Raw genomic sequence first — 10665 nt, 5'->3', positions numbered from 1 at the left:
CACAAATTACACAGAAGGAAACTGGCTTAAAACAGTCATCCAGTGTTGTCCTCGCCTGATCTTTAGACATTATAAAAATGTTGGGCAAACATTTCTTGATATATGATAGAAAAATAGTCACAAAACCCGCTTTACATCAGATATCAGATGTACGAGGTCGTACCTGTAGAAGACAAGTTTGACCAGCAAAAGCTGATAATCAACCTGACTGTGTATCTTCATGAAAGAGAGTAACTAACTAAACTTAACACAGATGCATATGATTTGAAGTTCATGACCCTCATGCCCAATTGTCCGTTGCAGAAATGCTTTTGTACTTTAAAACAAGCTCATGAGTAAAATCTAAGACCATCTGACTAATCTGCTCAAATAAAAAGGACAAATGTTTTAAAATATACTGCACTGATGACTGAGCTGGTTCTGGGGTGTTAAACCTGGATGTGTTGTGCTTTGATGCTGCTCAGTAGGTCAATACGACTATTTCAAATTTCAAATGACAAAAAGTGAAGGGTCAAAGTGAGCCAAATTTAACTTAAGTAAATAATATTCTTATTTACTCCACAGCAGAGTTTTTGCTCTTTTTTGTGGACTTGTGTGGAGTTGTGTCACATTCACACAACTAAATCTAAAATACATCCTGGAGCAGTTACTGCTGGACTCTGATATTTGTCAGTTTTCTTGTTTTGGCTTCTTTACGTGAGATTTGCCTGTTAAATTAAACCAAAGAGCATTTCTGTTTGTATTCAGTATAAAGTCTAAGGTCACTCTCAATATCAGTCTTCGTCATTATTGTGTTTACAGCGCTCTCGTATTTTATTTTATTTATTTATTTTTATTTCCATTAAATTTCCATGAATTTTCTTCACTTGTTTAACAGATTTTAAAAAATGGTTTTCATGCTTAAACTGACATTAATAAAGCGGCCGCTCTGCTGTAACACCAGGTTTCACCAGAAGATGACAGCAACCTTCAAATTACACTCCTGCTCATTTCAAGATTCATGGAGAAGTTTAACTAGAGCAGCTCTGAGGTCCAGGAGGTTACATGTTCATGAGTTTGTAGTTTATCAGATACTAAAACACTTTAGCTCTTTGTTTTTTAACTCTGAGTGTGATTTAATTTGTTTCCCAGCTTAAGGAACAAATTTTCTATTGATTTTCTATTGTCAGCATCAGGTTTATTCACCACCATGATTACTTTAAAATAACATTAGTTTAAAAATAACAAAAAAATTAAAAAAAAACAAAAAACTTTTTAGTCTCAAATATACGGGCATCTTCTATGTTTTTCTGTCCTGTTTACACTGATTAATATTCCCTCATTTTGATGATTTTTATTTGCTTTTAGTACTGATGTGAGGAGTTTATCAATGAACACAACAAATACATAACTACTGAAATTTTCTCCCCAACAGCTTGGGGAAAACCACAGAACCACGTGACAAACACACATGATGACAAAAGCTTATTTAGAAATTAAATCCCTGCTACAGTAACAACAGCAGGGTCAAACAGTAAAACAATTTCAATGTCACTGCAGACATTAAAAACATACATATTTATTCTACATTTGATTTTACAAGGAAATGCACTTTTAAATTTTAAGATAAAGAAGGAAAATATTTTTTCTTATTTAGTAAGAAAGAAATATTAAAATCTGGTCATGTTGTACTCTGGTCTGAAGTGTTGGGGGCATCAAGTGGAGAACAGCAACTGGATGTCACTGGTTGGACTGGTGGACTGAAGAGCAGATGATGTCAGGATCTGGTTTAAAGTCTGAACACAAACACACAGATTAAAACAATCATTCCATTTTTCATGATGGGCCTTGGTATAGCACCATGGTTCATCCTCTGTCTGAAACAAATGGTTTTAGTTCCTGTGCTTTAGCACTTATTTCTTCTGACTGGCTGCCCCTCACTAACAGCAGGTTTGAACAGCATTTGGGAGAGACTTCTATGCCTTAGATTACCGTATTAAAGGATCTCCTCTCTTTCTAACATCATAAAGAAACAAAAAACATTTTAATAAGAGAAAACGGCATCATAAACATATTATTAGGTGAATTACCCCTGAAATTAAATTTGATAGGACCTAAAATTACTTGTTGGCATAACAGTGACACCTTTTGGTGAAGAAGTTAATTACAGTCACATGATTGGTTGCCCTTCAAGCTAAAGCAGCACAGGAGCCAGTTTGGCTTACCATGCACTGGACGTTTCCTTCTGTGCATTTACGAAATAACCTTCAGTAGTAGGTTTATTACCTGTCAGGACATTTGTGGTTTCAGTTTATTGCAAGACGTGTTAATTTTTGTTGAGGGAAGTTTCTATGGACGCTAACTGCATCTTTGCACTCCATGTTGTGAGTAGCTTCCATATGCTAGTCTAAGCAGTCTTATCAATGGCCTTGTGTTACCTGATGAATCTGTTTGAATGTGTTCTTAATTGTTTCACATTTCTCAGTTCTGTTTATTCTGTTTGTTTAATAAGTATTATGTAAAGTAAACATACATTTCTGTATCAAGACATCTGGAAGAATCAACAGTGCTTAACTAACATATGCTACTGATTCCTGTGTTCACAGACTACACACAAACACACCCCATATCCAGCTCTGCATGTACAAGACTAAAAGTTAATATTGGTGTTGTTACGAGAATCTTTAATCAGGTTTACATTCTGCTGCATATCTTGCTCAGGAACAGGTCAAACTTAGAGGAAGTGGTTTACTTCTGACAGAGAGATGAGAGGTTTGATAAGTCTGAGCCCTGAGCTTGAGTATTGGTGTGGTTTTGTTAGCTTAGTTTAGCATAATGGCTGGAAACAAAGAGAGCAGTTAGCTTGTTTCTGTCCAAAGTCAAAGATAAAGATCAGCTGTACCTGGGCCTTCTTGTTCTGATGATTGTTTGTCCATAACTGATGTCTTCAGGTCTCACTGCTGAGTCAGCCAAATCTGTCTCTGCATAATCAAATACATTTAAATTACTGCATGTACAACAACTGCAAGATTATTATTGCACTACATTTATAGCAAGACATTTTATTTTAATCTTCATATCTGCATTGTTACGAAGGCATTAAGAGATAATCTTGATAAACCGAAGCAGCTTTTCAGTTTCCTCCTCTAAACGCCTACTGTTGACTGCATAGAACTGCGGGCTATTTCTGAGAAAAAAAAAGTCGACGACCGCAAAGCTGCCATTTTGTTTCAGTGCCAACGAACACTCTCACCTCATGAATACTTTTATAGAAGTTTCATCAGACTAACATTAAACAGCAGGAAGTAGGTGCAGTGGTTTTACATGAAGAACTTTAAAAATAATGAATTGTTCTGAAGAACAGGTTAAGAGGCTGAAAACACAGTTCAGAACCTTTGGTCTGTTCAGTCTTTCTCTTTAAACGTCTCATGTTAACTGTAAATTTGTTCTTTAAATCCAGCTGATACCATCCAGGGAGGTAACTGAAACCACTGAATCTATTTATGCTGTTTTTGTGCAAATAGAAGTGACAACAGGTTTCATACTATCACCTTCAGACTCTTGACACTGTGCTGGAACAAACAGAGAATCTGAATGTGACGACAGTGTATCGATAATCGCACCCTGCAAGAGCTGGACGGGCAGTAAGACCTGAATGGGTTACAGGTTCCATCTCATGCTACAGTAAACACTATGAGAACAAATAGATTTAGGTCTGTTTGCAGACATCATTTTCACATAGAAATTATTTCTACATGCATTTTCCTCTAATAGAAAGCAACAGCTTTAAAACAGGGTGACATTTATGGAAAGTGGCAATATTTGATTTGTATTTGAGAAATTGGTGTCCCAATGTGCATTAAAGACATGGTTTGGATTATGAGGACATTTTCACTGACCTTCATCTTTTCAAAGCTCTTAGGCTGAGTTTGAGACAGCTGAAGTGTTTTCTTTCTATCAGAAACAGGATGCTGGACGACTGCAGAGCTGTTAGCTTCAGTTAACCACAGACCACAAACACACAGTCCAGCTCACAGTGAACAACACTCAGTAAGTACAGTTAAAAACACAGATGGATACATCTGACTGAGCTCCAGTCTCTTCTGCTTATTCAGGTTGCTGAAGGCACATCTTATCAATTCAGCAAGATGTTTTATCTTACTTTTCTACAACCTACAGCTTTACCCTTCTGATCATGTCTAAAATACATCAAAATCAGCAATAGTCTTCAGAAACCTAAATCTGATTCTATCTTTATACTACACAGCAGCTTGAGGCAACTTTTGCTGCGATTTGACACTGTATAAATAAAATCAAAGGGAAAAGGTCAGAGAAAACGCTTTTGTACTCCCAACTCTGCTCATAATGTCACTGTCACATAATCTTGTCCCTCTTTGGGGGGAAACTCCCACTGGGTTTAAACCTGGGACTCTCCACCATTTGACCTTAGAACTGAAGAAGCTTCTTGGATGAGAGGTGAAACGCCTTCAAGCAACTTAAAGAACTCCAGACGCTTTTCTTTGCACGATGACCTGGATGACTGAGAACCTTCACAGACTATTTTGTTATGATCTCACTCCCAGATTGATCCCAAATTAATTCACAAAGAAATTAACAATTCACACATTCACAAAGAAACTCAGCATCCATCTTAGTAATGCATCTCCTTCATGTGTGAAATTCTGTTAAACAGCTTCAGTTCAATCAATTTCCTACAGCACCAATTTAACAGTCACCACAAGGTCCTCTAAAGTCTGAGCATTATGCCAAGCACAAACTTTAAAATACAAAAAAATGAAGTACCAACAGCTGGAGTTCCTCTTATGTTCATGTGAGTCTCCAAATGTGAGTTTAGTTCACTTCATGAACACAGTAATCCAAGAAAAATCAAGAACACTGAAAAAACATGTTTGCTATGATAACTTGGAGCTGAAACTGGAATGAGCCTCACCATAAAACCTGCCATGAAAAAACAACAACACAACACTACCTTTGCTTCGCCTGATTGACTGTTGCGAATTATTTGATATCTTGACAGTGTTGTACGTGACGTGAGTGATGATGTCATCTTCTTCTTGATCTGATCAAGTGATGCAAAATGAATGACAATGTAAATGCAATATCTAAACACAGATGGAATGATCTTCGTCTAAACACAAATACTCTCAAACTTGAATGTGAACTTTATTCTACTAAACAAACACAGACATAAAAGATAAGGAAGTCTGAGTCTCACCTTCAGGTTTCCTGTGAACACATCGTCTCACCAGCAGAACCAGTAACACCAGTAGAACCACAACACACACTGGTCCAACACATGACAACACAGAGAGAACAGGAAGAGAGAGTGGTGGAGGAAGAGTGATGGAGGTGAAAGCCTGAGGAGAGGTGGATGTAGGTGGAGGTGTGGATGTAGGTGGAGGTGTGGTGGTGTGTTCGTCTAAAATAAAGCAAACACAGTCATTAAGTTGTCGTCACATTGTGAATGTTGAAAGCTGCAGAAACACAGACAGGTGAGTGTGTCACCTGTGACAGTGATCCAGCTGGATGGAGACTCTCCATGACCGCTGATGTCACACTTGTAGAGGCCTTCATCAGACCTGGAAACATGCTGGATGGTCATGTGACCTGTAGGCTGCTTCCTGATGAGGGAGCCATCTTTATAGAAAGCAGCTGGGAGGTTGGAGGGAGTGGTCTTTGTTTTACAGAGCAGAGTGACGTCATCTCCCTCCATCACAGGGAGGACAGGACTCTGCAGGATCACTGATCCACCTCAACACAGAGACAAACTACAGCATTTCATCCATTTACACACAGCTTCATCAACACTAACTCCACACACTCAGCTTACCAGTGACTGTCAGGTTAACCATGTTACTGATGGGACCCTCTCTGGACTCACACCAGTAAACTCCACTGTCAGATGTGAGAATGTAGCTGATACTACAAGAAGAATTAGCTGAATTTGTCGGTTTTCCCCATTCTGCTCCACACTGGGTCCTCTGCAGGTTGGTTGCATTTCTCCTCAGAGTCCATCCAGCAGAGCTGTCGTCCTCCTCACAGCTCAGAGACAAAAAGTCTCCTCTAAAGAACTGAGAGCTGCTGGGACTCACAGTCAGACGAGCTGTGAGGGTTAAAATGAAAGAATTATGATCTGTTGGACTTTAAATTCTGAAACATGAACCCAATCAGGTCATATCATTGAGCATTTCTCAGGTTTAAACTGTGACAGAAGAAGGTTACTGACCTTGGTTTGTTGTGCAGCTCAGCAGTGAGATCAGAACTAAAGAGAAATGACACACAAACTCATCTCTTTCTCAAAAAAGACTGAACATAAAGTGATTAAATCTAAAAACCATCTGGTAGAATATTTCATCAATCCATCCATTTTTTTAACCAGTTATTCAAATTACAGTTGAGGAAAAGCTGCAATTTATTCCAGCTGTTATAAGGTGAGTACAGATCATTAGTCCATCACAGACTAACATTCACTATCCGAGTTAACCAAACATGTCTTTGGACTTTGAAGTAAACCTACACAGGCACTAGTCACTGCACCTCTGTGAAACCTGTACTGTTAAATATGATTTACAGATCATTATTTTGATAAACATCTTCAGTGTTGGGGAGTAACACTATACATGTACCACAGTTACGTATTTGTTCCGTTACCGTTTAAAAAGGTGGTATTCAGAATACAGTTACTTTGTTGAAATAAATGGATTACACAGCGGCCTTTTCCTGTTTCTTATGTTAGGCTATGCCCTCTCTATTTCTGGTAATTCCATGCCGGTAGAACCTGAACAAAACTCGCATTAAGAGGCTCTAATGTCTGTGTCTCAATCTCACGGCCCATGTCACCTCTGCTTGCAGCTGCATAATGACGTGAAGAAATATTTTTTTAAATTATTATTAAAAAAAATGTTTAATATAAAGCCAATAGGCAGAGTGTTACAGGCATCGCCCTAAAGAATGTAGCCTCATAAACAGTGTAGTCCGTGCTGCAGTGAGAATGGACTGCTGTACCCGTTATGTGTCTGTGAGCGAGGGAGGGAGAAAAAGGAGAGTGGAAAAGTACGAGTTGTCATCGAGCAGAAACAGGAGCTGGAAGCATGTAAATATAATAATAACCACTGCAGCCAAGAAGAGTGCCTGACGAGCCCAGTTGTAAGTAAGCTATTAAGACTCGACTGTACACCGTGTTCGTGTTTTCCTCCAAAAACAATAAGTTCCGTTGGAGCAGCCTTTCAACGCCTCTCTCTGTCTCTCGCAAGAAAAGTTGACCCAGACAACAAAGTAAAGCTATTTTTCGGCTACGAGCCGACAGGGACCCCGCCGTATTAGTCAGAGGTCCCTTTACTACAGCTCGGAGTCGCGGACCTTCAGTAATAGTAATAAATCACACAGCAATAGTACATTCACGTTGTTGTAAAAAGCACGATAATATATTAAGTAATCCAAAGTATTCAAAATACATTACTGTCATTGAGTAACGTAACGGAATATGTTACAGAATACATTTTGGGGCATGTATTCTGTATTCTGTAACGGAATACATTTTAAAAGTAACCTTCCCAAAACTGGAACCTTCCCTTTCAACGCCTCTCTCTGTCTCTAGCTAGCAAAGTTGACCCAGACAACAAAGTAAAGCTAGTTTTGAGTCCAATATGGAACCCGACGTATCAGCCAGAGATGCCTTTACTACGGTTCGGAGCCGCAGACCTGTTTTATATATGCGTGGAATAGTTTTCTATACGAGATCGCTGCTAAAAGTGCAGCCTTACCTAATGTCCACCCTACTGTTACTCATTTATATTAAGATATTGGTATGGTGACTAACCTTTAGGAACAGTAATAAATCACACAGCAATAGTACATTCATGTGGTTGTAAATAGCATGGTAATATATTAAGTAATCCAAAGTATTCAGAATCTGTTACTCTCATTGAGTGACGTAACTATGTTACAAAATACATTTTGGGGCATGTATTCTGTTGTGGAATACATTTTAAAAGTAACCTTCCCAACACTGGACATCTTCCACTTTTTCTCTGACTGCTACTGAATTTAAAGTTTTTCTTTTTTTCTTTTCTGTTTTTTAATCTGAAAAAAGTGTGCTGACTCTACTGTATACTTTAAATAACCCACTAAAGTCACTTCAAAGTTGTGTTGATATAATGAGTGAATGATTTGATCTTTTCACTGCCTGTTGTGTTTCCTCGACTCCTGAGCAAAGATAAAGAGTCAGTTCAGACCTGCAGTTGGTCCTCGTGGTGTTTGAACTTGAATTCAGCCTGATTTGTTTTTCATGTTTTCTCCTCCATCATCAGTTATCAGGAGAGCAGACAGTCAAAGTACAAGAATTCAAACAAACACAGAGATTCTACTTACAGAGCAGACACAGCACAGATGTTTCCTTCATCGTCCTTCTCACTCATTTGAGCTTTTTTTCACTTCTGTCACTGACACCAAGTAGAGCCCGCCCTCTTCCTCTGAGCACCAGCTTTCTATTGGTTCAAATATAGTGGTGGGAGACTACAAATAATTTTAATTTTAAATTAAATTTTTTAATTTAAAATTTAAACACAATAACTATGCGCACACAACAGTGTTTTTTTTTTTCTTAATTCTTCATTTTTCAGAATTAAAACATTTGTTAGTTCACATATATGAAAAGAAGCATGGAAAAATTATCCTCTGTTCTCTGTGATCTGTAGTTTGGTTGATGAACAAATCCATGTCCATGTAGTTACGTCCCCCTCAGTGAGAGAGGCAGATACGAGCTGAAACACAGGAATCAAACCAGGGACGCTGCTGTTATGGAGCTGAACTGGAACCATTCAGACACTGAGGCCCTCTGAACACATTTTAATTACAGCTGTGCAGAGACACACTGATGACTGACTGGAACACTATGATTCACATTTTACATTCACACCATCCTCACACGTGGTTTATATATGGCCACTAGAGGGAGATGTTGGACTTTAAACACTAACATGGATACAAGCAGATCATGAATGATGCAGTTATTATTATTATCACATCATACTGGCTCCTAATGAAATGCCTGTATTTTATTTAACTGTTTATAAAGAGTATCTTCATTTAAACGTGTTGAGAATAAGCAGTGAAAAAAGACTGTGGACATGGTTATATGTTCAGCTGTACTTCCTGACTGAGGTTACTCAGCTACTGGTAGCTGATAAAATAAAACGTCACCTTTTTGTCCAAATATTTTATATATATCTATATAATATATATAGATATATATATTATATAGATATATATTACTGAAAATAGTAACGCTGTTACTTGTATTGCCGTTATCTTTTTACTCAGGAGATGAACCATCTATGCCACAAACTATTCCTGCGATTATTTCCTGCAAGTAGCCCATTACATAGGCGCACATCTTGCTCTAGTACAGGTAAAGTAATATAAAATATTTTATATCGATTATTTTTCAATGAAAACAAACAGTATAAATGGTAAATGGCCTGTATTTGTATAGCGCTTTACTAGTCCCTAAGGACCCCAAAGCGCTTTACATATCCAGTCATCCACCCATTCACACACTGGTGATGGCAAGCCACCCTGGGGCGCACTGACAGAGGCGAGGCTGCCGGACACTGGCGCCACAAGGCCCTCTGACCACCACCAGTAGGCAATGTGTGAAGTGTCTCACCCAAGGACACAACGACCGAGACTGTCCAAGCTGGGGCTCGAACCAGCAACCTTCCGATTACAAGGCGAACGCCCAACTCTTGAGCCACGATTGCCCCATGACTGCTATGACACGTTGTAATAATTTTACTACTGTAATTTTACTGGTGAACATTGTCTCAATTGTGGTGTTGCATTAGTGATCCGGCAGTGTATTTTTTCCAGTGCCGTGTTATGTTACAGCTCAGAGAAGGGTGTGGCACATGTACTTTGTTTAATGGGAATGCAGTTTTGTAATTTTGCAGTATTTGGAAAATACTGCAAAATTTGGAAAAAGAAGTACAGTCCATCTGGAAAGGCATTCAAAAAACTAACATTTTCTTATGTTACAGTCTTATTCCAAGATGAATTAAATTCATTTTCATCTCTACACCCACGACAATGGCAAAGAAATGATTGAAAATGTTGCAATTTTATTACAAAAATAAAATATTGTAAAATTCTGCACATTTTATACTGTGCTTTACTACTGCCATATATGAGCTACTGTGTAGAGGTCTGGGGAAACACATACAAAAGTAACACACAAACAATAACTATAATACAGAAAAGGGCCATTAGATTAATAAATAATGTGGGGTACAGGGACCATACAAATGCACTCTTTGTCAAAATGCAAGCTATTAAATTCCAAGACTTGGTGAAGCTTAAAACAGCGCAAATAATGTATAAAGTAAGAAATAAACTGCTTCCCAACGAAATCTGTAAATTCTTCATAGAAAGAGAAGGTGGGTATAACTTAAGAGGGAAATGGAATTTAAAAATACAAAGTGCTAGAACAACTTTAAGAACGATGTCTATCTCAATTGCAGGAGTTAAATTATGGAACAGTCTAACAGAAGAAATAAAAGACAGTAAAAACATAAAACAGTTTAAAGTAAAATATAAAACCTAAATTTTAAATAAGTATAAGAATGAAGAAAACGGGGTTAACCCAGGACGGTAATGATGCTGGTAATG

At 38.0% G+C, this 10665-nt stretch overlaps 1 long non-coding RNA gene across 1 annotated transcript; it reads right to left on the bottom strand.

Annotated features, from left to right (window-relative positions):
- Positions 1-829: 829 nt before the first annotated feature.
- On the bottom strand, positions 830-5294 carry LOC113011192 (uncharacterized). Its single transcript, XR_003270483.1, has 4 exons — positions 5216-5294; positions 4970-5059; positions 2882-2960; positions 830-1775 (listed from the first exon to the last, which is right to left on the bottom strand). It is a non-coding gene; the product is annotated as an uncharacterized LOC113011192 (long non-coding RNA).
- Positions 5295-10665: the final 5371 nt, after the last annotated feature.

This window comes from Astatotilapia calliptera, chromosome 3, assembly GCF_900246225.1.
Source record: "Astatotilapia calliptera chromosome 3, fAstCal1.2, whole genome shotgun sequence".
Classification (NCBI taxonomy): domain Eukaryota; kingdom Metazoa; phylum Chordata; class Actinopteri; order Cichliformes; family Cichlidae; genus Astatotilapia; species Astatotilapia calliptera.
The sequence above is the reverse complement of the archived record's forward strand: the minus strand, read 5'-3'. Positions and strand labels throughout refer to the sequence as shown.